This window comes from Crocodylus siamensis, chromosome 2 (assembly GCF_052110815.1).
Source record: "Crocodylus siamensis isolate JL-2025a chromosome 2, ASM5211081v1, whole genome shotgun sequence".
In the NCBI taxonomy this organism is placed as follows: domain Eukaryota; kingdom Metazoa; phylum Chordata; order Crocodylia; family Crocodylidae; genus Crocodylus; species Crocodylus siamensis.
In genome coordinates this window covers 55377084-55401890 of record NC_143396.1, presented here as the reverse complement: position 1 = coordinate 55401890, position 24807 = coordinate 55377084, and the positions used below count along the sequence as shown (strand labels likewise).

Genomic DNA, 24807 nt, shown 5'->3' with positions numbered 1-24807 from the left:
GAGCCTTCCAAACTGGCTGATCTGGCATAACACCATGTAAGGGATGTCATTTAAATTGAGACAACTTCAACCTGGACATGAACTACTCTCACAGCTAGGAAAGCGTCTCAAGACTAGAACAAATTACCAGAAAGTGTGATTGGAAACATGATCTTTAACTGTCTGTAAAATAATACTAAGTATCTTTTAAATCCAGCTTATAAAAGAAATCTAAGATGCGTTTGTGCAGAGGTTAAGCTGGAGAAGTGGTTACTTCTGGCTTGGAATTTGTTACTCTTTGGGCGCGTCTACACATCACGCTATGGTGATGTAGTGACGTGCTATGTCACAGTATAGCGCGCTACAGCAATGTAGCAATCACGTGGGTCTACATGTGATCAGCAGCTATGTCACTGCATATGGTGCAGTAACCACCTGTACTGCACCAAAAGCACGGGACCATAGCACCGCCGCCATGTGGTGACATGTAGACACACCCTCAATCATCCTATTTATTCCTTTCCCTTCAGAGGGATGGGGAAAAACAGGATTGCCTCAAGATGTTTATAACAGCCACAGCTCTGCATTAAGCCAAACATTAAAAACAAATCCATGTTTCAGGGCTTCAGTTGGTCACTTGCAGAGGTCAGAGAGAAATTGCTTTCACCAGTGTACAACAGTTACATGTAACTTGGCAACATCTGCAGGATGGGACATGGCAAAGGGTGGGAGTGAGAACCATTTCTCTGCTTTCAATGCCAGTTGAGCATGTTTTGCTCCCTATCTGGGGTCAGGAAGGCATTTTTGCCTGAGATCAGGCTGGCAGTGACCACACTCTATAATACAGGGCAAGGTTCACCTGCTGGAATTTTCTGGGCATATTTTATCTCATTGGTACCTTGCTACTGCAAGAGCCTTTGGCCACTTTTGGCATCTTGGACTCCTCTGTGCTCTGCGTGTGGCACCAGAGTTTAATCTTTCATGGAAAGGAATGGAATTGCAGCAGCGCGCGGGGCTGGAGTGGCTGCACACACTGCATGCAGCACAGGGGACCAGCCTTAGTTTCAAACCTGTCACTATAGGAGCAGATGAAGTCAAATTCTTGCCACACTGGAGAGTACAGAGGGGAATGTTGCTAACAGTGAGATGTGGCATAACATTTACAGAAAATTAATTGGCTGAATGCCATTCAATTAAACTTGATCTATGCTCAGAGAGTCAAAGAAGTAGACAGTGACAATGTCTATTCAGACCAAAGGAAGTTCAAGAGCATATGAATCCAATGTGTGGGACACAGACATAGTATAGAATTGGCATCAGTTGAAGCTTTACCAAGGCTGTGATACTGGATGAAAGAGGTTTGGGACTCAGGGCAGAAACTTTTCTTGTTTGGCCCCTCTTGTGTTCAAGGGAGCAGGACGTGGTTCATTCTCTCATGCATTTCTAATATACACAATACTGCAGTATCTGGGAACCATTAAAAATTACACCTAGGAAAGTTCAGGCAATCAGGGCTTGTGGTAGAAGGTTAGGTTAATTCTTTTAATTTAACCTAAGAAGGTGAATTTTTTAAAGGTGAATGGTTTCTGTGGAAAACAGGCTTCTTGTTGTTCTGATGGTTTTTAAATCTTTGTTCTAATGACATTAACAAACTGCAGCAGAAAAACCACAGGGCTAATTTATTTGCAGAAATAAATTTACCTCACTTGAAGACAGGTTGTGGCTTTGGCAAAAACCCAGTACATGGGCCAGGGGAGCTGGTTTAGGGAAACGGTTTTCAGCCTTGATTGGGAAGATTACTAACTTGCTAGACCAGATTTTCAGAGGCTCTGAGCTCCTTTTGATCAGCCCCTCTCAAAATCCACTCCTCTGGGTATTTCAAATGAAGCATGGCAAGACAAAGGCAATCAGAATGAATAGGCACTTCATCAAATCTTGATCCAGGTGACTTGGTCAAGCCCACTTAGTGAATGAACCTCAATCTCCTGTACAAGAGTTTGATAATCTCACTTTCTCAAGAGGCCCCAGAAAAGCAAATGATCTTTGACATTCCAGTTTGAGTGGAACTGTTAAGTCCAAGCAGGACTCTTAAATCTGAATGCTCTTGCTTTAGCAGACTTTCATCCTGACCTTTCACACTGTTCTAATACAGCTTTCAGTATTTAATATAATACAGCTTGGAAGTGGTGGACACCATTACCGAAACTGAACTTGTTTAGGAGGCTAGCCACACAAAGGGGTGGTTATTAAAACAGCATTCCACATGGTTCCTAAAGGGAAGGAAAGCAAGTCAAATTCTTAATTCATTTTGGAGTTACTCATCTGGGTAAGAAATCAATCACTGTTACATCCCAGATGGAGAAAGGGATTTTCTAGCTGAGGGGTATAAGTCTGTTTTGACGTCTGGGTGACATGTTCTGGAGATTTACCAAGCAGCAGACTCCTGCCTCAGGTGAGAAGACAAATTTTAGCCAGTAATCTGTGATCCATGCCATGAACAGCAAGAGAAAGGAACATTTTGTAAGCAGTTAGTAGTGTGGAATGATATTATATTGTTATGTCTCGAGGCAAAGGCAGATTTCAGTTTTTCCATCTCACTAACAGCCATGCAGGGTCTTTCACCATGCAGAGATACTTCAGTAAGCAAACAAGCCTGGAAATTATTTGGTAAGACATCATTTTAATGGAAAAAAATTGTAAAAGAAAAGTATGGCAAAAAAATATGCAATTATTTTGCAGCCGAGTCTGGAAAATATTAGAGTGCATTAAATTCCATGGAACTTACTATAAGATCAAATTCTCTCTAAAGAAACATGCATGAAACTCAGTGGTACCCTTGAGTTCAGAGGTACATAACACCCCCTACATCTATCTATCTAGATTTAGATCTATATCTATCGTTACCTTTTTTAACTATATCTAGTCTCAAAAGAAAGGAAGACAGCTCCTAATTTGAAATAAGCCTTTGTTTTTCCCCAGCTTAATCTTGTACCCAAACAACTTTCTCAATACTGAAATGGTGGCAGGGGAGTCAATGAGAGAGAAGAAGATAAGCATGACAATGATAATAGTGATGAGTGAAAGGACTGGGGAACAGACAAGAGTTGTGAGGGAGGAGGGAGAGGGGCTAGGGGCGAGGCTGCATCATTGTGATGAGCGAAGGTGATGGTGATGGACACATAGACATGTGGACATGCGGGAATGTGAGTGCGCAGTGCAGATATAATGGCAGGAATGTGTATGGTATAATCACAGTGATATATATAGTAATAGCTTTTTTTGCAAAAATATATATTCCTATATTTTGCACAAAAATTCTATTATGACAATATGTTTGGTGAATTAGGGCTTACTGACATGATGTAAAATATCACATACAAATGGCCATAGTACATATGTTTGCCTATCCGTATCTCTTAATAATTGCTATATAGAATAATATGTTCTCTAAAACATGTCTAAAAACCAATTTATTATAATTTCTTAGTTGATCCTCATTTCTACATTTTAAAAAAATCAATATATATTTCCTCTATTTATAGAAATTGTGTACAAATTTTTACAGAAGCTCTGAAAGATTGATTAGAATTTACATCACTGCTGCCATTCTGACTGTATCTCTGAATAAGTCAAGGACAGTCTCCAGTATATTAGAGACAGTCACTTTGGGTTATTACACTGTACACTCTCAAGAAATGATTGACAGAGTACTAAATTTTATTTACTTTCATCTCTTTTCTTGAGGGGAAGATCTATCCATCTAAGATTTTGCTACTACCACAGCATCTAAGGAATGCTTAATATCCAATACTTTATATATATCTTAAGCAATAAAAGTAGCTGTTTTTTTAGAAATTGTATTTCTCACTTTTATTAAAAACCAATTTCATAATTTTTGGAACCTCTGGCCTTTGTGCACAAGATTCATCAGCTTCTTTCAGCTCATTCCTTGAAGCTCACCTGATCAGCAAAGTCATTTAATTGGTAATCTATAAATTATAGACACAATCAAAAACACAACCACCTCATAATGATTTCTACATGGGTGATCAAAAGTCTTTATCATCACCATGCACCTGTAAGCCCATAGTATTGGATTTGGGGCTTAATCTTGCTCCTATTGGCTGCATATACATGTGCTTAGGGGGAGGGGGGAGAGGAGGCATGTTTTAATTAAAGCAGTTCCTGGACGGCCACTCTAATTAAAACACCCTACTGTCATGTGTATTAAGCCCCTGCGTATTTAAAAACGGCTGTGGGATACTTTATCTTAACTTCATTCAACAAGGTTTAGATAAAGCTTCCTCATGGCCATTTAAAAATGTGTGGGGGCTTAATATATGTGACAGTGAAATGATGCTGCAGTGTTCTAATTAGAGCAGGGAGCAGACTCAATTAATTGAGTCTGCCTTGATGCATTCTAATTAGAACATGAATGAGCATGTGCATAGGCAGCCATTAGGTCAATGACAAAACAACCTTTGTTTGTAAACTGTGGCTGTCCACATTTATATTGTGATGCAGATTAGTGGAGCTCAATACAAGACATTTCATTCAAGCACTGTATTTAATGAACTAGAAGGGGCTTTCTCCCTCCCAGCTGAGTTCCTCAGCGCTGCCAATGGGCTGGGAACTCAGCCAGGCTGCAGGAGGGGCTTCCTCCAGCCCAGCTGAGTTCCCCAGCACTCGCATCGGCTGGGAACTGAGCCCAGTGGTGGGAGGCATTTCCCCTCCACCGGGCTCAGTTCCCACAGTGGCTCACAGCCCCGTGGACCTCAGCCCAGTGGCAGGAGGTGGAGCGCAGTGCCAGCTCTGCTCAGTTTCCACCACTGAGCTGAGCTCCGTGGGGCTGGCGGAGCTGATCAGAGCACAGCCCAGTGGCAGGTGGACAGAGCCAGCACTGTGCTCCCATTGGCTCCACCAGCCCCATAAAGGACAGCCCAGCGGCAGGAGGCAGGGAGAGCCAAGGCCACAGCGGGGGGCCATAGTCCCCTCAACCTCACTCCCAGCACTGCCGCTGAGCACTGCATGGGTCAGGGCCAGCGGGAACAGCCTGGTGCAGCCTTCCTCTGTTGTGGGGGAGGGCAGGCTGCAGCTGTGGGCTGGAAGGCTGTGCTGGGCTGTTCCCACCAGGTCTGGCCCATGCTGCGCTGAGCAGCACTGGGAATGGGGAGGTGGGGTGCAGCTACAGCCCCCCCCGTGGCCTCACTCCCAGCACCGCCCAGCCCCACCCCACTGTCCGCCCCACCCTCCCTGTGGGAGGGAGCGCAGCCCTGGCTCTCTGCTGTCTCCCACCACCTGGCTGGCTGCTTCGTAATTCAAAATGTTCTGAAACTTTAGAAACGTTTCAACTGGCCTTGTTTCATTTTGAGGCTGTTTCAAAGCCCTTCATTTCATTTTGATTTTGCTGTTTTGATCTCAAAACTAGTTGAAGCAAAACAGCCGTCAAAACTTTCCAAAGCCCTACTATCTGTTTATCACCAATAGTGTGTTAGGCACATTTTAGATGAGAAAGAAGACCAGTTAGTTGCCTAGATACACTTAATTAATGATATAGAACAGAAAAAAAGTCATTCAGTCTATTAGGGAACAGATATTCTTATTTAAAAACATTTATAACTACATATTATTAGTGTTGATTTAGTTAGCAATGTCAGCAAAGAGAACAATATTGAATGGGGCATGACAATTCCCATCCCAAATAGAGATTTTCCTTCCAAATCAGGATAAAAGCATATGTTGGCAGGAAAATTTCACTTCAGAATTTTTCAAAGAGTTGTAGTGTAATTCATCAACTTGCATGACTGCATAAGAAATGATTAGGTCAAATTTGAAATATTATATTTTGCTGTGTCGTGAATGCTAACCACAGCTAATTTAAGTTTTGTTCAGCTCCTTATAAGAAGCATAAGATGCCATATGTTGTCTTTGTAACTGAGCTAAGCATATCTATATATTTAAAAATTCAACACAGTTTATTTTCTAATCCATCTTCCTTTTATGCTGAGACAAGGGACCAAACTCCCTCTTAGTATTTTGACAATCACACCAAGGTTAAATCCAACCTATACCTACAGTTTATCAAGTTTCATTAAACTGTGATACAGAACTCTGGGGTTATGAAAAACATGCAAGAATTTATGCAGCTTTTTTGAACAACTACATTTAAACATTTATAAAAGCAAAAGTCAGAAAATGAAATTTAACCTTATTTCTTAAATCACCTTCTTTGTCTCTTGCTGCCCTCTGCTGTTTCAATCATTTTCTGCATTTACTGAACTTTAAACATTAAATCAGAGATGGGTTTAGATCAGAAAACCTTTGTCTTGGGGTAAATATGGACGTGTGTCCACACATAGAAATTGACAGTTCTCAGTGATATACTAAAACAAACACTCCACCCTAAACCTGCTCTGTTCAGAAAAGCTGGGATTCAGAGTCACTTACAGGTACATATTTCATCATTTGAATCCATCCAAATAATCAACAGAATTTGAAGCTGTTAGATTATGTGAATTGACTGCTGCTATATAATAACTGAGAAATGTTTTCCTTGCTGGATATATATATATCCAGGGCTTCTTTAGGAAGAAAAAAATCATCAACCTTAAGCAAACCCAGCCCAAATGGTGACATTTAGCAGAATTATAAGATACTATAATAGCAAGTGTCAGGAAATAATAGGTGGTGCTAGCTGAACCACTTATTATATGAACAAAAGTCTGATGCATAAATCCTTGCATTGTATCTGTAACTGCTGTGCACATATCTACCGCATTGTATAATAATGATAAATGATATATATTCCCCACAATCTTTGGTTTTGCAAATGTAGCATAGTTTATAGGCAGATCCTGTGAGAGAGTCAGTAGTCACTAGGTGTTAAAAATGCGCTGGAGTTAACAGAGCATTTGGCATCTGGCTCTTTGTATTATCTTACATTAAGAGAGGTTAATTTTTCAAGCACTCTAGCTACAGTAAATCCAATTATTTCAGTCACTTGAGAGCAATGTGTTCGAGTACATATTTATTTCCCTTTTGCAACTGTAATTATGAACTGACTGGGAATTGCATTGTTTGAACATTTTGAGTTCCTTGGGTTAGTCAATCTCTTGCTAAAATGGCAAGCTCTGTACAGAATGCCTGTATCTGAGACTATCTGAATCTTCCACAGCAAATTACCCACATATATTTGTAATACAGCAATAACTTCTATACTTACCAATTTAACACCTAGTGATACAATGCTGGGTTCCTCTTTTATCACTTATGCACTAACAGCCACCCTCCGGGCACCACATACCCCTAAGCTTTATCACAAGAACGTTCACTGGCACCAGAAGACAGGTCAGTGAAGCAAAAGAAATGGCAGCAGTAGGGGAATCACAATTAGCAGCCTGCTGCATCAGTCCCCCCACCTTTGCTAGAGAACAAATTTATTCTCATCACTGATGAGTTGTTGCTTTAATAATGAATTCAGTGACTGGAATGACTTTCTGTGAAGAACAGGGGCTAATTCACAATGTAGTTTTCCTAAAGTTACTTTTTAAATGCACCTAATATGCAAATGTAAAAATATCACACAGGCAGTCTGCAGTTAAGTCTTTGGTAACAGCAAAAATACAAGTGGTTTATTTTGATTTACATATTGCTTAATTTCATAGTTTCATAGTTGGTAGAGTCGGAAGGGACCTGAGCAGATCATCAAGTCCAACCCCCTGCCATGGCAGGAAAGAGTACTGGGGTCAAACGACCCCGACAAGGTGTTCATCTAGCCTCCTCTTAAAGACCCCCAGGGTAGGAGCCAGCACCACTTCTCTTGGAAGTTGGTTCCAGATCCTAGCCGCCCTGACCGTGAAGTAGCACCTCCTGATGTTTAGACTGAATGTACCCTCTGTCAGCTTGTCACCGTTATTTCTTGTCACTCCTGGTAGTGCACAGGGGAACAGGGACTCCCCCAATGCCTGCTGGTCCCCCCTGACTAGTTTGTAAATGGCCACTAGATCCCCCCTCAGCCTTCCTGCTGCCCCCTGATCATGCGAGTGGCCCTCCTCTGGACCCTCTCCATGTTGTCCACATCCCTCTTGAAGTGTGGTGCCCAGAACTGGATGCAGTACTCCAACTACGGTCTGACCAGTGTTGCACAGAGGGGGAGTATCATCTCCTTGGATCTGCTTGAGATGCATCTGTGGATACATGACAAGGTGCGGTTGGCCTTCCCGACCACATCCCTACGCTGTCCGTCTGTGTTCATTTTGGCATCAATAATAACTCCAAGATCCTTTTCTACCTCTGCACTGACAAGAAGGGAGTTCCCCAGCCTGTAGGTATGCTGCTGGTTCTTCCTCCCCAGGTGCATGACCTTGCACTTGTCAGTATTGAAACCCATCCTGTTTTCATCCACCCACCCCTGTAACCTGTCTAGGTCTGATTGCAGCCTATTCTGCCCTTCTAGCGTACCCACATCCCCCCACATCTTAATGTCATCAGCAAATTTGAACAGGTGCTTTTTACCCCCTCATCCAAGTAGCTGATGAAGATTCAGGGGAGCCAAGAGCAGGGAGGAGAGGAGGGATCCAGGCACACGTGTGTCCCACATGCACATGTGCCCCCTCACCTGACCCGAAGCAGAGGCAAACGCAGCAGCAGCGGAGCCAGCAGTGGGGGCAGCATCAGTGGTGGGCGAGCAGGAAGGGCCAGGAGGGAGACTCCTGCTAGCATGGAATGAAGGCACCGCACTAAGCCAGAAACAAGCAGCAACTCCTATGATGGTGTCACCACAGAGTGCTGCCAGGGCCCCTCCCCCAAGGGCGCAGCCTTCCCGGGGCTTGTCTGAGGCCTCCACCCAGACAGAGCCCACGGGGGGGCTGGTGTCCCCCCCCACCCCCTGGCCTGCAGGAGTTGCCCAGCAAGGCCTGGGGGTAGGGATTGGGGACCCCCACACCTGTCCTGCAGGTGCCCGCCTTAGGGCCCTGGAGGCGCAGGTGAGGGAGCTCCAGGAGGAGGTTAGCAGCCTGAGGGGAATCAGGGAGGCAAAGGAAGAAATTGACAGCTATTTCCTTTCCCTGCAAAGTTACACACCCAAGGAAGAAGCACCCTGGGAGGTGCCCTCCACTGCAGAGTGGCAGATGGTCACCTCCAGAACCAGGGCTGCTCATAACAAACCAGTTCCTCCAGTCCAGCTCTGGACTTGGCAACTCTGGAGGAGAAGGAAGAAGAGGAGGCAACTGGAGAGGAGGCAACTCCATGCGCTCCATGTTCTGAGTGGGCTGAAGGAGCTAAGCAGGCCAGGAGGAAAAAGCATCGAGTGATCGTCATAGGCGACTCCCGCCTGAGAGGTACAGAGGGCCCTATCTGTTGCCAGGACCCCTCAATACGCAATCTTTGCCAACCTACCTGGAGCAAAGATTCAGGACATTAAGGGGATGATCCAGGCCGTGATCCAGCCCACCGATTACTACCCCATGGTCTTAATCCATGTGGGTACTAATGATGCGGCCAGGAGAAGCCCTGATCACCTGATGGCAGACTACCATGCTCTGGGGTACGTGCTAAAGGAGATAGGTGCACAGATGGTTTTCTCTTCTATCCTACCAGTGAGCAGACTTGGAAGATGGCATGCAACATGCATCACAGAGACCAACTGGCAGCTTTGGAAATGGTGTCTCAAGGCAGACTTTTGCTTCCTTGACAGTGACCAGCACATCACAACAAGAGACGTGCTCAGATGGGATGGGCTCCACCTTTCCCTAAAGGTAAGCATGTGTTTTCTTTTAGGTTGGCGGATCTCCTCCAGCGGGCTTTAAACTAGGCTCGTTGGGGGGAAGAGGAAGATGAGGGCAGAGGAAGCATTGGACCACCAAACCAAGCAACACCCACAAGTACAGCCCAGCCTAGGCTGACGAGTGGAACATATATACAGGTAAGCGACAGGGACCAGGGTAATGCTGAAAGTTGGGGTCCAGTGCACACATCCACAGGAGGCCTCAAATGCCTCTACACAAATGCTCACAGTATGGGAAACAAGCAAGAGGAACTTATCCTCCTGCTAACTGACACCAACCCAGACATAGTGGGGATCACTGAAACATGATAGGACCTAACCCATGACTGGACAGTGAATATCAAGGGCTATAGGCTGTACAGGAGGGATAGGACAGGGAGGAAAGGTGGGGGCGTGGCGCTCTACATTAAGGAGGAATACACATCCTCGTCAATTAGCAAAGAATCAGAGGAGGGGCACTCTGAAGTGCTCTGGGTTAGAATACAAGGCAGTCGTGGGGGTCTACTACAGACCACCCAACCAAGGGGAAGAGCTAGACCAGGAATTCTTAAATCAGCTCACGGAGGTAGTTAGGTCAAAGGATGTGGTCATCATGGGGGACCTGAACCTTCCAGACATCTGCGGGGAAGAGCAGTCAGCCAGGTCTGTCCGCTCTTGTAGGTTCCTAGCCAGAATGCAGGACCTCCATCTAACCAGGAGGTGCACAGCCCCACCAGGGGAGATGCCTTGTTGGACCTGGTGCTGGCCATGGGTGACAACTTGGTGAGGGGGCTGAGGGTGCTCAACCACCTGGGTGACAGTGATCATCACCTGCTGGAATTCACCATCCAGCGCAAGGTGGCAAAGGCCTACAGCAAGGCAGCAGGCCTAGATTTCAGGAAGGCGGACTTCAACGAGCTAAGGAGAATAGTCGGGAAAGCACTGAGGTCCTGGAGGGGAGGGGGGCCAGGTGTCCAAGAAGAGTGGTTGCTCCTTTAGGAGACAATCCTCCAAGCCCAAAGGGAGGTAATCTCAATATGGATCAAAGGGGGCAGGAGGGCGCAAAAGCCCCCATGGCTCACCAAAAGCATCTGGGAATGTCTCCTAGCTAAAAGGGAGGCGCACACCCAATAGAAGGGAGAGGAGAGGGAGGATTATACTGCGGTTGCTCGGGGATGCAGGGGGCAGTCAGGAAGGCCAAGGCGGAGATGGAACTGGGACTAGCTTCCCAGATCAAGGACAACAAGAAGTCCTTTTTTAAATACTTAGGGGGCAAAAAGGTTCCGGGTAATGTGGGGCCCCTGCAGGACACACTAGGAAATTTGGTCGTAACACCAGACAACAAAACTAACACATTTAACAATTTCTTTGCCTCCATTTTCCTGAGCAGGGACCAGAACAGTCACCCCCCTCTGGGCCCCCTTTAAACCCCAGGGGAGGTGCACCTAGGCCAAGGGTTAGGGAGGAACTAGTTAGGGAACTTCTGGAAGGACTGGATGTATTCAAATCAGCTGGTCCGGACGATCTCCACCCTCGAATACTGAGGGAATTGGCTGAGGTCATTGCAGGACCCCTGGCACGGCTTCACAAGCACTTGTGGTGCTCTAGTGTGGTGCCAGAGGACTGGAAGAGGGCCCCATCTTCAAAAAAGGCAGGAAGGAGGACCCGGGAAACTATAGGCCAGTTAGTCTTACCTCAATCCTGGGCAAGCTTTTTGAGAAAATTATTGTGGCGCATATCCCCGAGGGGCCAGCAGGGGAGATTTTGCTTAGGGGCAATCAACATGGGTTCATTAGCGGCAGGTCCTGTCAGACCAACCTGGTGGCCTTATATGACGAGATCACCAAATCCTTAGATGCAGGGGTAGTAGTGGACATAGTCTTCCTGGACTTTCGGAAGGCCTTTGAGACTGTCTCTCACCCCGTTCTCATTAAGAAACTGGGGGATTGTGGTGTCAACACCCACACAGTCAAATGGGTTGCCAACTGGCTGGAGGGCGGCACCCAGAGAGTGGTAGTGGATACGTCATTTTCAACCTGGAGGGACGTGGGCAGTGGGGTTCTGCAGGGCTCGGTCCTCGGGCCTGCACTGTTCAACATCTTCATCATTGGCTTGGACGAGAGGGTAAAAAGCACCCTGTTCAAATTTGCTGATGACACTAAAGTGTGGGGGGGATGTGGGCAGGCTAGAACGGAGGAATAGGCTGCAATAGGTTACAGGGGTGGGCGGATGAGAATAGGATGGGATTCAACACTGACAAGTGCAAGGTGATGCACCTGGGGAGGAACAACCGGCACCATACCTACAGGCTGGGGATTTCCCTTCTCGTCAGTACAGAGGTAGAAAAGGATCTTGGAGTCATCACTGATGCCAAGATGAACATGGGCCGGCAGTGTGGGGATGCAGTCAGGAAGGCCAACAGCACCTTGTCGTGCATCTCAAGCAGGTCCAAGGAGGTGATCCTCCCCCTCTATGCGGCACTGGTCAGGCCACAGCTGGAGTACTGCGTCCGGTTCTGGGCACCGCACTTTAAGAGCCATGTGGACAGCATGGAGAGGGTCCAGAGGAGGGCCACTCGCATGATCAGGGGGCAGCAAGGCAGGCCCTACAAGGAGAGTCTACAGGACCTGAACCTGTTCAGCCTCCACAAGAGAAGGCTGAGGGGAGATCTAGTGTCCTGTTACAAACTAGTCAGGGGGAACCAGCAGGCACTGGGGATGTCCCTGTTCCATCGTGCACTACCAGGAGTGACCAGGAATAACGGTGACAAGCTGGCAGAGGGTACATTCAGACTAGACATCAGGAGGCACCACTTCACAGTCAGGGCGGCTAGGATCTGGAACCAACTTCCAAGAGAAGTGGTGCTGGCTTCTACCCGGGGGGTCTTTAAGAGGAGGCTAGATGAACACCTTGCTGGGGTCATTTGACCCCAGTACTCTTTCTTGCCATGGCAGGGGGTCAGACTCAATGATCTGCTCAGGTCCCTTCCGACCCTAGAAACTATGAAACTATGTTGAACAGTGCAGGCCCGAGGACCAAGCCCTGGGGGATCCCACTGCCCACATCCCTCCAGGTGGAAAATGACCCATCCACCACCACTCTCTGGGTGCGGCCCTCCAGCCAGTTAGTGACCCATTTGACTGTGTAGGTGTCAACACCACATCAGGGCTTTTCTAGCTACAACTTAAGTTAGAACAGGGGCATGTACATGTTCAAAAGACATCTTAAAATAATCTCCAAAAAGACTACATCATTTCCCTATCATCCTCCCTAATCCCAATCAACCTTCCATGCTCACTGGAAATGTCCTGGAAAATGAAGGACTCTTACGAAGTGCCCTGAAGGTTATTAAATACATAAGAAGGTTACAAGAAAAGATTATAAAACTCCATTTGTTATTTCATAACCTCAACTTTTTCTAGCTCTTTATGTATATTTTTTAAATTTGGACAAGTATCGAATGAGTAAGGTAACAGTGACTGATGAAAGACTATGTGATAGCAAAGAACTGCATAGACCACTTAAGGGTTCATTCTCAAACATACGAGTGTCAGAAGTGGACTGGCTAAGTTTGTGGATGACACCAAAGTATGGAGAAACGCAGTTACATTGGAGAATAGGCTGGGAATACAGGCTGACCTAGATAGGCTCGCAAGGTGGGCAGATATAAACCTGATGACCTTCAACATAGAGAAATGCAAGGTGCTCCACCTCAGTAGAGAAAATCCCACATCATACCTATAGGCTCGGCAGCACTTCACTCACTAGCACTACTCTGAGGCAGATGAAAGGGCTGTGGGGGGATGGGGCACCAGCCCCAGCCCCATTCCTTCCCTCACCACTGAGGCCTTGATTTGCCCCCTCCCCCAACAATGGTGAGGGAGGGGCAATCCCTGCCCAGCTGCGGGGAGCAGGAGATGGTGGGGTGGGGCCGGGCTATTCCTGGCTGGGCTCCACTAAGGCTGGGTGGTGCTGGGAGTGGGGCCACAGTGGGGACTGTAGCCGCACCAACCCCCATTCCCAGTGCTGCTCAGCACAGCATGGGCCAGACCCGGTGGGAACAGCCCAGCACAGCCTTCAGTGCACAGCTGCAGCCTGCCCTCCCTCATGGCAGAGGAAGGCTGCACCAGGCTGTTCCCACTGGGCCTGACCCATGCAGTGCTCAGTGGCAGTGCTGGGAGTGGGGGTTGAGGGGGCTATGCCCCCCCCCGTGGCTCTGCTCCCAGCACTGCTGCTGCAGCCGCCCAGCCTGAGTGCAGCCCGGCTGGGAAGAGCCTGGTGCCACTCCAGCCCCAGTTCACTGTGTCCCACCCTGGATGCAGATCCAGAGGCATGCACCCCCCTGTGCTCTCTTAGGCCATGTGCCCCCATACCCCCTGGATGAGCCACTCGTGGCTCCGATGCCCACCCTGCCCCAGAAGTGTAGGGAGTGAGGCTGGGGCAGGCCCTATCTCTGGGCTGCTGCAGCCACCAGTGCTGCCCTGCATTTGTGGGGGAGGGTACATGACGGACTGGGCTTTGCGCTCTGAGCCCCATTGCACATGCCCCCCAGGCCTCTGCCCCTTCCCTCCCCCACGAACTGAACTGCTGGGCTTGGGGGACAGGGCACACTTGCGCACATGCACACACACACTCAGCCCCCACAGCCCAGGATTGACTTCAAGAGGCTCCAAGATCTGCCAGTTGATCCCAATTGACCAGCTGGTAATCACCGACCTAGAACAATCAATCAGTAAATGAGTCAATTGTGAAGCTTAAAATAAATGAGAAGCCTCAGAAGGACTGGGATCTGGGACAGTCTGGGAAAAGAGGCAGAGGACAAGATGTTGGAGTAGGAAGAGCTGAGGGAAGGGGAAGGAAGTGGGGACTAGCTCCATATTATTCTCGTTGCTTTATATTCATCCAGTTACTTTTTTCTTTCTTACTGGCACAGAAAACATTTTGTTTTTATTGTTACTATTTATACATCCAAATCTGAAAAGCACCATTCACATTAAAGCTAATGAGTTCCTTCTCGCAGTATAAAGCCCTAAGCTTTTCACATCATGTAGTTGAATAAAAACAGAAATATAGACATTTGGCAGGATTTTGGAGGCTCCTCTTCCTATGATGTTTTGAAACAGATATCCAGCAACAGAATGAAGTGTTATCTAGGCAGAACATTTCATAATTTTATAGCACTTGGGGCCTTATCTAAATAGGATTGGCTGTGAAACTAGCAAGAGAGCCTAGAATATATACAAATAAAGAAAAGCTGCTATAAGTACAATATTACTTAAATGTGTTGTTTTGCATACTGTCAGTCCAAAAACAAAAGTGGAATTATTTTACTAAAAACAAACTGTCATTTAATATCAGCTGTGTAAGTTATGTTCATGTTCAGATTTCATAGATTCACTGACATTAGGGGCTGGAAAAGACCTCAAGAGATCATCAAGCCCAGCCCTCCCGCCATAGGCAGGAAGTCAGCTGGAATCAAGTGAACCCAGCAAGAAACATATTCAGCTGTTTTTTGAAAGAGCCTAGAGTAGGTGCTTGCACCACCTCTGAGGAGACTCTGTTCCAGATCCTGGACACTTGCACTGTAAAGAACTTTTTTCTTATGTCTAGTCTAAATCAGCCTTCCTGGAGTTTATGGCCATTGGACCTTGCTATCCCTTGGGGAGCTCTGGTGAAGAGCTGTTCTCCCAGGCCCAAAACTGGATGCAGTACTCCAGCTGTGGCCTCACCAAGGCTGAGTAAAGTGGGAGGATGACATCCCTGGTTTTGCTTGAGATGCATCAGTAGATGCACTTCAGAGTTAGGTTTGCTTTGCCAGCAAGTACTAAACAACTGTGCAGTAACAACTGTTACTGCGTGGTCCCAGTGGTGCACGGATCAATTCTGACCCTGCTGTGCAGTAGTGTCGGCATTACAGGTTGTGCCCGCTGATGCTACATCACCATAGCTTATTGCTATGCCAATGTAGCATCTCACGTAGATGTGCCCCCTGCGTCTTTGTTGTCTAGCCACAATCCTGGGAGCCATTGAATTCTCAAAGGCTTTGGAAGTCTAGAGAGAAACTGCTTTGACAACACTGCACAACGCATTGCTTGAACTATTACTAAATTATATTAATGGGCAATAATCTATTCCTTGACCTTTTTTGCAAAATAGTATAAAAGCTGAAGTAACTACCAAAATCACAGGAATTACCCTAGATTCACATGAGCATAACTGATATCAGCATCTGGTGCCAAACTTTTTAATCATCATTCTATTGGCCAGAGTGCAACATAAATCTCACTATGGTCTTGGTTCAACATAGGACAAGAAGATACTGTTACAACAGCTGGAGAATGAAATCTAGATAAAGTTCACAAGATGCTGTAATGTCTCCGCATAACACAGTGGAAATCAGCTGTAATGCAGTTTGGGAGGTGAAAATCCACTTTTGATAGCATTTTGGCTTGGGGGCTCTCACTCCCACTTTCTTTATTTCAGAATCAAACAGTCATCAAAGGTCTGAGATCTTTCAATTTCACCCAAAAGGCCAATTAACTTAAGTCTGCTCTTAAAGTTACTGCAGATGACTCCAACATAAGAGAAAAACAGACAGGACACACGGACTGCTGGGCATGCATTGGCCTCCCAAATTTATTGGAATACATGTCTACTTTACTGTTTACTTCCACGACTGGGATCTGATATAACAAAGCCATTTTATCAGTTGAAAAATCCATTGTTAACTTTTAACAAAGACCATGAAAAGAACAAGGTCACTAGCTATTCATCTTCATTTCCTTTCTGTAGCTTGCATGCTTATTAGCTAGTCTTAATTCTTTCCCCCTTTCAGATTCGTTTACAGCAGCAGAGAGCCAATAAAATGTGAGAGCAGGAATAGCAAGAAACATGCCTGCCAAAAGCACTCTCAGACTAAAAACAAACATTCTTAAGCATTTATTTACTTTTCCAGGTACTTAGTTTTTGGTTTCTGTCTAACATGACAGTGGAAAGACTGAATGTGTCGGAGCTCACTGTGCTGAGAGAGATCTGGATTCTGCAGCATGACTTTTGCAAAAGCAAACCATTGTTGAGGTTGGTCTATTACTTTTCTATTGAGTTTTTAAAAGTGAACATACCTTGATAGGCTATGAATAGTTACATGTCCCAGGCCCAATAATACCACAGCACTCTTGTTTCTGAACTTAGACACTCCACTGGTTTCTCTGTTGGGCTTCTCCAGCACAGTCCCCATTCTTAGGCTTGTAAAGGGGTTATTGGAAGTTAAGAGTCCTGGGAGGCTTCCACTGTGTCTGCCCCAGGGAAATCTCCCAGGTGTAATCCTCCAGGTGTAAGGAATGAAGATGCCACCCATATTTTTTTTTTTAATTAAACCTGAGATGCTTGAATAATCAAGTAAATCCAAGAGCTGAGGCTTCATGAAAAGCATCAAATATTGGAAGATATGATGTAGAATCAAGAGAACTGGCAATGAGTACCTGGGAGCAGAAATTACAGGCAAAATCTACCCTGGTGCCTGTAGCCCTTGGCTGAAGCTTCCTCGGTCACTCCATCAGGAAGGTCCACATGAACCGGAGTCAGCACTAGGATCTGTAGGATCCTAAAACATGCTCCCAAGTTCAAATAAATCTCCACTGAGTATGATTAACCGAGCATGCACAAACTGCAATTTTTCATAGATTTATTATTTGGCCAAATTTGCATGGACTTTTGTAATGATGGCAGAAGACATGCCCTTACACAAAGCCCTTCTACCCTCCACCTGCTTCAAAGCAGAAAAACCCAGAATTGCTCTGAGTATAGTTCTTCAAAAATTGTTTTCCTTAGATCTTATTTTCCTTAGCGTTATTCTTAACAATGGCTGAGCAGTTTTGGCCAATACATTTTAGGAAGAAAAAATCATCAACCTTAAGCAAACCCAGCCCAAATGGTGACATTTAGCAGAATTATAACATACTATAATAGCAAGTATCAGGAAATAATAAGCTGTGCTAGCCGAACCACTTATAATATGGACAAAAGTCTGACACACAAATCCTTGCATTGTATCTGTAACTGCTGTGTACATATCTACAGCATTGTATCGTAAAGATAAATGTGATCCTAAGATATATTAAAATACAGGATGATGCATTAAAGACAAAACACTACCATTAAATATAAATTCAGGACTCCCTTTGAAGTCATAAACAAGGAAAGTTATAATCTAACACTGGAGAATTAAATATGGATGTATTGTTGCCTATAACTATCATATGCTTCCTCACTTTCTGCTGCGGTGTAAAGAAAATGCGGGGTGGGAGTGAATATACAAAAGGGAACAGTGGTTCCTTACCCTTCCTTCCAGGTGCTTTACCACACATGCCACATGATTCATGAAATAAGAGAAAAGAGATAGGTAGAGGAAGAAACAACCGTATTAACCATTTCCCTCAGAGTGTCACAAAGAGAGCCAATCAGTAGCCCATGATTTCATGGGCTCGAGGGACTAGGACTACTAGAAAAGGCCCAGCAATACAAGTAGTTTCTGATCCTAATCTCTGCTTGCTCTAGTCCCATAGCAAAGGAAACCAGTAAAAATGCAGCCAGGGTCTATACAGAAGAATCTACGTGATTTTTTTCCACGCAGGAACAGAAGTTCCCTGGAATATGGATAAATAGGATGCAACTAATACCACATGAAAAACTTGCCCAGTAGCTTCAGAATACTGATGGGCGCAGCCTGCATCTGGGAGCTTCCTGGTTCATTGTCTGTGAGATGCCGCTTATTTTAGAAAAACTGGAAGAATTCCTCCCATATTGACCACTGTTTCACCACTGGCCAACAGATGTTGCCGGTGAGTTTTCACTTGTCACATGTGACACAGTCTCCAAGTTGGGTATTATATATTCACATTTCTTGTCTTGGACATGCATAAACTTACTTCCTCCCAGTCTCATTTTCTTCACTTGGGGGGGGGGGTTGTTTGTTTGTTTTCTTGCAGAGAAAAAGGAAGCTGAGTAAGAAATGTTTGTTTTGGGAAAAGAAGAAAAGAGACAGATGACTCCGGAGTAAAAAAAAAATGACAACATAATTCAACAAAGGGCTACTTTAAAGAAAGATTGTGACTTAGGATTCTCTACAGAGTCCTTTTTCAGCAAACAAAGCTGATGTAAACAGCTGGAGACTGTCACTTGGAAAACTGAGAAAGTAAGATGAATAAAACTTCCTGTTTTTCTCTCCTACGCCAGCCTTCAGGAGGTGGCCTCCAAGGACCCCTAACAAAGCAGATGTTGGATCCCCAAAGGCCCTTTAGGAGAAGGATACATATCAATTATAGGATACATATCAAGGATACACAGGATGCCTGGACCCAGATTCAGATGCAGTCTGCTACATGTCATTACAGGGCCTGCTGATAAAAGCAGGTCCCATGGCAAACAGTGTTTTAAATCTGATAGGTACATCCCCACTAGGGTGGCCAATAGAGGACAGTCTGGTTGTCCTCTGTCCTCTATTGATACGAAACTGGAAGCCTTTATGTCCTCTATTTTTGTCTTCAAGAGAAAAATAAAGGACATAAAGGCATCCGGTTTCATATCAGTAGAAGACAGAGTAGCAGAAAACTGGAATGTCCTCTATGATGGCCACCCTAGTTCCCACATGCAGGGTGTGTGTTTGCCATGGCAAAAATAGCAGCAGAACAAATTTGTGGTGCTGCTTTTTGCCACTGCGCATGCCCCTGCACATGAGGTTTGGTTCAGAGTAACTTGTCTGAGGGGGAGTAGGGGAGGCTGGGCCAGCACAAGTGCTGACCCCAGCAGCCTTACCTGGGGCTCTGGGGGCACCCCAGGGCAGCAGTGGTGATGATCTGGCTGCATGGAGCCTGGCCATCAGCCAGAGCATGGCTCTGGATGGCCAGGTTCCAGTTCTGGTGGCACACGCTGTTGTCATGTGTGCCTTCTGGTATCAAATTTTGGCCCCATGTTCCAACTAGCAGCCCAGTGAATGTTTGCATGTTTGCTGCATGTGTTGGCAGCACCTCAAACAGATTTGAGCTGCTGCAAAGTGCACACGTGCTCATCTGGACGTGCCGGTTAAATGCAAGAATTTAGTATCTGTGGTTGCTATTCTTCAAGACTAACATGCAGCATACTTTTTAGCCACAGTTCTCGTTATCCAGGAGCTCTCTTATTTCAGATTTATCTTTATGCCACAATAAGCTGGTGTTGGCCCACTCTGCAGTGCTATAATTTACTGGCAAAAAAATTTTTGATTCATGAAGCAGTATTTGTGGAATACAGATTATGGAAATTAAGTTGGCATCATTTCTTGTTGCTTTTCTGTTATCATTTTGGGTGCACACACTGATAAACCTTAAAGCTCTCAGGATTTTCAGAGCTTGGGTGATCATCCAGCACTTACAGAAAGAAAAGAACATGTTATCACAGAATCATAAGGTTGGAAGGAACCTCAAAGTCATCTAGTCTGACCTCCACCACACTGCAGGATTTGCTGTTCCTTAACCACCCCTGACAGATGCCTGTCCAGCCTGTTTTGAAAACCTCGAGTGTATCAGATCCCACAACTTCCTTTAGCCAACGTTGTTGTTGTTGTTACAACATTGTCCTTGGATCATTCTTATTGTACAATTAAAAGTGGGTGTTCAATAAAATACATCCTGCTGTTCTTACAACAAATCCCACTGCTAAAACATGATGGAAATCTTGCTAAGCCTACCTAGTGACCCTTTAAAAAAGCTAACACACAGCATTCTGGAGAGACAAATAGAAGTCAGGAAACCTGGGCTGTTCCCAGCTCTGCCTTTGACTTACCAATACCTTGGGAAAGTTGCTTAGAGTTCCCTCCCCACCCCTCCATGCCTCACTGCCCACAGCTGTGAAATGACAACACTAACCGTGCTGTAAAGCATTATGAGATCCTTAATCACAGAGGGTGCTTGTACACTTCACACTATTACCATGTACACGTGATGAAAATGTCACTTTGTGTGGCTTAATGGCATCACACTGTACACATGCAAGAGTTTTGGGGGTTTAAAATGAGTTTGCATCATTGCAAACTAAACTACATTGCAATGTAGTTTAGTTTGCAACATTGCAAATTGCAATGATGAAACTGTCAGCTCACCCCCCAACCACGGGAGAGGCAGACAGGCTCTGCAGAAAGAAAGGATTGGGCCCCTCACTGCTTCTGCCTTTAGCAGGCTCCTGCAGCTGCCAAGACACTTGGGGCCACCTAGGAATGGGCTATCTTGCCCCTGGGGCAGTGTGGGAAGGTAGCAGGAGGGTGGCTGGGTTTGCTGAGAGTGGGAGAAGGCAATGGGGATGGTGTACAGAGTGCTGGAAGCCTGGGTGGGCTGCTTGCTGGCTGGGTGCTGCCCCACCCAGGCTTCCAGCGCCCCATATGCCATCCATGCTGCCTTCTCTGGCCACCAGCAAACCCAGCTACCGTCCTGCCGCTTTCCCATGCTGCCCCAGGGGCAAGCCAGCCCATTCCCAGGTGGCCCCCCACCATCCTGGTAGTTGCAAGAACCTGCTGAAAGCAAAAGCGATGAGGGGCCCAGTCCTTTTTATTTCAGCAGAGCCTGTCCACCTCTCCTATGGCTGGGGGATGAGCTAACAGTGGGATGAGTGGTCCCTGAGCTGCATGGGGCCCAGGTCCTTCCCTCCACAGTGATGGCACCTCTTGGGGATGGTCTGCCAGCTCAGAGGCAGCACCTAGCCTGATCCAACTCTTCCTCAGGCCCGCCTGCTGGAAGCCTGCCAGCCACTGCTCCCTGGGCAGACTTGGGGACTGGTTGGATCAAGCCACGTGCTGTCTCTGAGCTACAGCAACACCCAGCCTGCTAGAAGCCTGCCTGGGATGCCCCTGGTGTGGGGGGGGGGAGTTGCTGCTTCCACAGAGGGAAGGACCAGAACCCCCTACAGCTCAGGGGCTACTTGGCCCACCAGCAGCTCCCCCCTGGCTGCAAGCAGGCTCTGGCTCTGACGCAAAAAAAAAATAGGATCAGGCACCTCACCATAACATGATGGAAAATTGAAATGGTGGGTTTTGATTAAAAACCCATCATTTCAATTTAAGAAGCGCAGAATAAAATCCTGAGAACTAAAACCTTATCACATGTTTAAGTGCCCATAGTGCAATCCAGAAGCCAGTGGGGATCAACAGAAGCATAACAGTTTGAAAGATAAGAATTGTGCTACTCATTGTGAATTTCATAGATTCATAACATCTACAGGCAGTCCTCAACGTAAGACATTTCAAGTTACAACAAATGATACTTACATTTATAAATTGACACCCTATTTTGATTTTCTGACATCAGTTTCGACTTTACAACGCTTGATTTGGCATGATGCCACACCAGTGAACAAGTTTGCTGCATCACCCATCTCCCTGGAGAACACCCGTCCAAACTTCCTTGGACACTTCCTTTAAGAAAGCAGACAAGACTCCAGAAAAACCTGCAGCCAGGACTCCTGAGAAGACTTCAGCCAAGAACCCTTCAAAAAGTCCAGCAAAGTCACCTCAAACAAGTCCGTCCAAATCAATATGATTGCTGTTTCCAGTAGAACTACATTAATGTAGCTATGTTACTCATCTATAACTGATTGAGTACAATATTCTGGGTTATTTTTCGAGAAAATAGGGTATCAGGCCTTGTTTCAGGAACCAATCCCCCATTTATAACATTGCTCCTATAGGAAAATCAGTTCTGAGTTACAAAGTTTTGACTTAAGACACGGCTTTCAGGAACCAGTGGTGTCATAAGTGCAAGGACTGCCTGTATTTCAAAGGGTCTTCATCATAACATAGAACAAAGACTTCTGGGGTTCTTTTTTGTTTGTTTGCTTGGTTTTTTTGGTGGGGGGGCTTTTGTTTTATTATTTTCGGTGTTTATAAATTCCATTTTTAGGGCTATTTTAGCCATTTTTAGTTCTGTGCAGATGTCCAAAATCAGAGCTTTCCAGGGCTGTAAACTTTTCTATATTCTAATACTTTTTTTTTACAGGTTCTTTTCAAAATTTCATACTAAATAGGTTCTGTTGGATTTTTTGTTATATGCATTATATGAATTACTTGGCAGTTTATAGTTTATAGTTTATAGCTTTCTTATTGGACCTCCTGGTTTAGCTCTTAGTGCATTTTACATGTCTTTTCCTGGCAGTAGGCCTTCAGTTTTTATAACACATGTATGTATTACAAAAGTGACTAATATTTAATAATATCATAGAATCATAGAATCATAGAAGTAGGGTCGAAAGGGACCTTGTAGATTTTCAAGCCCGACCCCCTGCCTGGGCGGGAGAAAAAGACTTGACTCAGATGAGTCCTGCCAGGTAGGCATCAAGCCTCTTCTTAAAGAACCCCAGAGTAGGACCCAGCACCACTTCCCTAGGAAGTTGGTTTCAGCTCCTAGCCGCCCTAACTGTGAAGTAGTTCTTGCAGATGTCTAATCTAAATCTACTCTCTAATAACTTGTGTCCATTGTTCCTTGTCATGCCAGGGGGCGCTAGGGGAAACAGCATCTCCCCTAAACCCTTCTGGTCCCCCCAGTGAGTTTATAGACAGTCACAAGGTCCCCCCTCAGCCTTCCCTTGTGAAAGCTGAACAGGTTTAGGTCCCGCAGTCTTTCAATGTAGGGTCTGCCCTGTAGTCCCCGGATCATGCGGGTGGCCCTCCTCTGGACCCTTTCAATGTTGTCCACATCCCTCCTGAAATGGGGCGCACAGAACTGGACACAGTACTCCAGTTGTGGCCTGACCAATGTCGCGTAGAGGGGGAGGATCACCTCCCCGGCTGTACTTGAGATGCACCTGTGGATGCACGACAAGGTGCGGTTAGCCCTGCCAGCCGAGACCTCGCATTGTCGGCCCATGTTCATCTTGGAGTCAGTAATGACTCCAAGATCCCTTTCTGCCTCCATGCTCTCAAGAAGGGAGTTTCCCATTCTGTAAGTGTACTGCTGGTTTCTACTGCCTAAGTGCAGCACCCTGCACTTGCCAGTATTGAAACACATCTTGTTTATGTCAGCCCACCCCTGTAACCTGTCCAGGTCTTGCTGCAGTCTTTCCCTCCCTACTAGCGTGCTCACCTCACCCCAAATGTATATCATAGAAATACCTATATCATAGAAATACCTTTGCCATTTTCTAAGGGGATTGTGTCCTCACACAATCTATATAAAAATACTATAATACGTGCACACTAAAACCTTCTCTTCTTAGCTGCCTTCATCAACAGTTGTAGGAACCATTGACTTATTCACCTGAGGGGTTTGCTTAGTGAGACAGTTTTTTAACTGCCTTCACAATTTGTAATAAAGGGGTTTTTTTTAAATCATACATGTGTGTTCCAGCCTCTGTGTCAGCAAAGTATCCAGTAGACATACAACAATTTGCTACCACTCAGCAGGTGGGAGGATTTAAAATACTTAGCATGAATTTATGTTTGGAACAAACCACTGGGCAGGGACATTGCACATATAAACAAAATCAATGCAACTCAAATAGCCATTTACATATTTCTATCCTTGTTTGTGTGTACTGATTAAAACCTTAAATCAGAAGCCTTCTATGGAGCATATAGCAACATATATTTATTATTAAAGCTCTCAGGATCCCAGCTCAGTTAATATGTGGTTCTGTGCTACCTGATTTTTATCCTTCTTTCATCCAATGATTTAGTCTGGCTCATGATTTTTAAACTCCTATTTGCAGAACTCATTTAACTCCAGCTTTGCAACAGGCTGATCCCCATCGCTGATAACCTGCCAGTATTTAACAGTTATAGAACAACATAATCACAGTTCAAATGAGACAACCTTTTGTAGAATGAAATCCCCATGTATGTTATTTACTGTGAGGTTCTACCAGGCTGGAGTGAAAATGGAAATGGAAAAATAGACAGTGCCAGTCACTCTGATACATTTGATGCTGCCTTCCAAAGCTGCTCTTCGCAGTTTCCCATTGAAAGCATCCATCACTGAATTGAAAAAACAGGCTGCCTCTGAATTAAAGCCAATTTAAATCCCAGTTTCACCGCAGTCCCTGCTGTG

At 45.6% G+C, this 24807-nt stretch overlaps 1 long non-coding RNA gene across 1 annotated transcript in view; it reads right to left on the bottom strand.

Moving 5' to 3' along the window:
- LOC149870265 (uncharacterized) overlaps nucleotides 1–24807 on the bottom strand; it is a 174041-nt gene that overhangs the window by 59140 nt on the left and 90094 nt on the right. The window lies entirely within an intron of this gene.